At 39.4% G+C, this 4230-nt stretch overlaps 1 long non-coding RNA gene across 1 annotated transcript; it reads left to right on the top strand.

Moving 5' to 3' along the window:
- The first annotated feature begins 779 nt into the window (after positions 1-779).
- LOC115071737 lies at positions 780-2187 on the top strand. Its single transcript, XR_003850819.1, has 3 exons — positions 780-804; positions 1930-2025; positions 2144-2187. It is a non-coding gene; the product is annotated as an uncharacterized LOC115071737 (long non-coding RNA).
- Positions 2188-4230: the final 2043 nt, after the last annotated feature.

Consider the following 4230-nt stretch of genomic DNA (forward strand, 5'->3'; position numbering starts at 1 on the left):
TTATGGCAGAAATCACTAAGCCTCAGTCATCCAAGAAACCCTTTCAGAAAATAAGTACTCTCTTTGTCTCCATTCTTAGGAAATCCTCTTCCATTACCAGTCAGCGTGCCCAAAAAAGTGATAGAAACAAATCCATTGATTGGAGTTAACAGACTCTTCACCCATGGAAAGTCATTGGCACAAGTAATGAAAGGTAAGCTCTTTATGTGGTTCATTAACAAATATTTTCCATTTTAATTCAAGTCCTCATCAAGTAAACATTAATAGAACTATTTCTGGATGATGCTGAGTTAGAACATATCCACAGTCACTAGCGTCAGTTATTGATTCAAAGAATAGAAACTACAATACAAGTCATTCTTTATGTCCAAATTCATAATATGTTTACATATGTTATATATAACTAAATTGGCCTTTCATAGAGAGTTTTGGCATGTGCAGTAATGATCTATGCCAATACAGTTCTAGTAACTACATGAGCTAGTTTTTTCTGGAGTGGTGGACAGGCAAGAGGAAGAAAAGACCAGCTAGGCATGTGGATCCTGCAACAAAGCAAGAGAAACACATACAAGCAAAGGAAATCTTTACTCTCAGAATGAACACAAATTCTCAATGCCTCACTCGCACTTAATGGATAGGAGGATTGAAAGACAAGAAAACTCCATATAACTCATAAAAGGCAGCATACAAAGCCTCCAGAAAATACCTGTTCTCTTAAGGTGGAGATCCTTCAGGATAGGTGTTCCAGGATCACTTCATTTGTGAACTCAAGGGAAGAGGACGGCACGAAGGAGTTCCTTAGAGGTGAGTGTGGTACTGATCACATCCTCCCCAACACACACACACACACACACACACACACTCACACACTCACACGCACATGCACACACACATTGAAAGCTAGAATGTGCTGTCCAGTTAACAGCAATGTCCCAACATAAATTTTCTCATTTTGATATTGTGCCATGGTAACAAAATAACCAAACTCAGGAGAAGCTGTGTGAACGGCACTTGTCTATTAAGATTCTGAATCTATAATATCACAAAATAAAGCATATTAAACTAAAAAAATAACTTGTTCAGCATGGTTTCCTGGATGGAAGCACTGTGGGAGGAGCGGGTCTATAGAGGATTCTTGAGAGTATCTTCACAACCTGCCTAGTGAAAAGCAGACCTTGTAAACCCACCTTAAACAAATATACCAACTGACTAGTACTGTAATTGCTTTACAAGACCTTCTCCTGGCCATTGCCCCACCCTGGTTAAGACTGCTGCCTTAAACCCTCTGGGAACCATCAATAAATTGAAATCACATGAAGGAAATTTTAATTATCAAGTCAGTACTTCATACTGAGTCAAGGCCAAACAGATTTGTGGCATTTTCTTAAGTTCATCTCTGATTTTTCAAGAATGACAAATCTGATTGTGTGGGTGATTTTATGTATTTAACAATTTTTTTAGTAACTTCCTCGAGGTAGCTCTAAAATTTGACATGAAAATGGCTTCTGGTAGCACAAGGCCTAGAGGATAAACTCCAAATCCCTAGGCCTTTAACAAAAAGTCCTCCATAGTGTTTGCCCAAGTTGTCTTTGCAGATTCATCTATCACAGTCTGGTTATCCCAGCAGATATAGTGCATCACATAGTCACACACGAGCATTTTCACAGATAATGTGCCATTCCTTGAAAATGCCAAACAAGTTTGGAATTTCTGCTCTTCTTGGGATACCTTCCTCTACTTTCTGCTCTTCTTGGATACCTCATGCCTCTGCACACACACACACACACACACACACACACACACACAAACACATGCATGCACGCACACAAGCACAGGCACGCATATGTACAAGCACGTATGAATACATGCACACATGTGCTTCATGTGTATTGTGGTATACAAAACTCATACAAGTCTTTTATGACGTAGTTCAGAAGCACTTCTATTGACGCTTTTCCTGACTACCCACCCCTGTGATTCTTCAAAGTGGCCAAAGTTGTTTGGCTCCAACCATCAGGAAGTAAGGTTTGTTTCCCCCATCTTTATTATGGATTGGCCTAATTAATTGTTTTCACTAATATGATGCAACAAAGTAGTGTGTGACTGCCAAGCCTTGCCATTTTCATTCTCACTGTCTTTGAAGGTCATTGCCAACAATTAAATCTGGGCAGAGCTGCTGCTGAGGACACACAGAGGAAAGCCAAGATGCTCAGCTGAGAATTCCACCTAGCTGCCAGGCATACGAATAAGGTCTCTTGTACTATCTGGATGAACCATAAATTATCTAAATCAGTAGACACCAACCAAAGAAACATCTGGCTGCACCTAGACCCTGGGGCAAAGTAATGAGCCAACGATAACCTACTGTCCTAAGCCATTTCTGGAATGCTTTGTTATGCAGGAGTTGATACTCACCCCAACAACAGCCTCATTTAACTAGTTATTCTGAATTTGAAAGACCACAGCACTGTCAACCTCAACGTACTTCTACTGTAAGATTCATGTTTTATCACAGTCACTGGTTTGTACATTTCTTCCCACAACCAGGCTTTGAGTTCTCTGCAAACAGATGTGTCTCCAGAATCTCATATCAAGCCTTAATACAAGTAAGGCACTAAATAAGTAGATGCTAAATCAATAAAAAGCTGAAGACTGGGCTTCATCAGGTTGACGCTGAGTATGTTCATCAAATCATGGGCAGAGTTAACTTCACTCCCTATACCGAGAATGCCAAACTGCATAATCCAAGAGCATGGCTCACATGAGGCTAAATTTAGCAGTTGTAATAGATTGGATGTTTTCAGAGTCCTAAGATTAAATAGCCTCAGATGAGCAGTATTTCACTAGTTCTGCCAATCTAACAGCCTAGGGAACCATTTTACTTGGAAATAGCAGAATGTAATTCCAAGCAAAATCCTAAGACTTGGCTTGAAGTCAAAATGCATTATAAAAATACAAGTATTTGTTTTGTCCAATTCCTTTCTAGAGTTTCATGCAGCATTGTCCAGAGCAAGTCAAACTTTCTGTGGCCTGGAGTTATTGGTGAATTGGCTGTAAAAAGGCCAGATGAGGGGCTGGAGAGATGGCTCAGTCGTTAAGAGCATTGGCTGCTCTTGCAGAGGACCCAAGTTTGATTCCCAGCACCCACGTGGTGCCTAATAACCATCTGTAACTCTAGTTCCAGGGGATCCAATGCCCTTTACTGACCTCTGCTGCATTACCCAACATGGGGGCACATACATACATCCAGGCAATACATTTATACACATAAAATAAATTTCGAAAAGACCAGATGACCTTGTTCATCATCATTCACATCAAATTTTTTCCAATTATAAGTGAAAGGTTTGCCTATATTTTAGCTGGATGACTCCAACTGTTGAATGTTTAAATAATCCATTTCTGGGCATGTATGGAAAGTTCCTTTTCTAGATTTGGTGAAGGTTGCAAATGTTGGGTAACTACCTCAGTAGTCAGTACTATTTCATCATGTATCACAATGTCATAAATCATCTCTAAAATCATCTTTCGTAAAAACTGAAAGGGGAAATGGTTGATAATGCTCAGAAGGGATTGTCAATCCTTGTATTTTGTTGGTGATTTCTCTTTGTGTCTGTGCACAGAAAATAGTTAACTCTAGTTCCTTCATTGGAAATTCCTATTGTTTAGTCATAGATTTTGCAAAATTTTAAGAATGACAAAAATTAACAGCTGGTTGGACTTAAATACAAATTTCAAAACATCTCATTAAGATGCGGCATGATGCTTTGTCCTTATGATCTGTTTTCGTTCCGTTGCAGAAGAGCAGACCCACCTGGTTCTGGAAAGTTGCTGCACAGCCTTGCTATTCTGGAGTAGTTTTGGCAAAATACAAGTCCACCTCCTCATGAAAGAGTACATTCATTTGCAAGAAGATACATGTTATTTTGATTCATTGATAAAGTGATAAGAGCAAATAGTATTTCCTAAGCCTTGCTTGATTTCCAAGAAAACATTTTTGCTATCTTAAGGCAAAAAGTTTTATTTTTGATTGGTTGAAACAGAAAGAAGGGCTCAAGTGTGAGTGAAAATGTGGCAGCTCATCATGGCAAACAATGAAAAAGAGATTTCTTAGGAGCCAGTTACAGTGCAACTGCAGGGAGGGGTTTCAGACATAAGGGAGCCAGCACATGCTGATATTAGTAAATACGCTAACTTGCCTTTCCTATGTACCCTACAGAAATCCTGGAG

Source organism: Nannospalax galili, unplaced genomic scaffold (assembly GCF_000622305.1).
Source record: "Nannospalax galili isolate Female #2095 unplaced genomic scaffold, S.galili_v1.0 scaffold541, whole genome shotgun sequence".
Lineage (NCBI taxonomy): Eukaryota > Metazoa > Chordata > Mammalia > Rodentia > Spalacidae > Nannospalax > Nannospalax galili.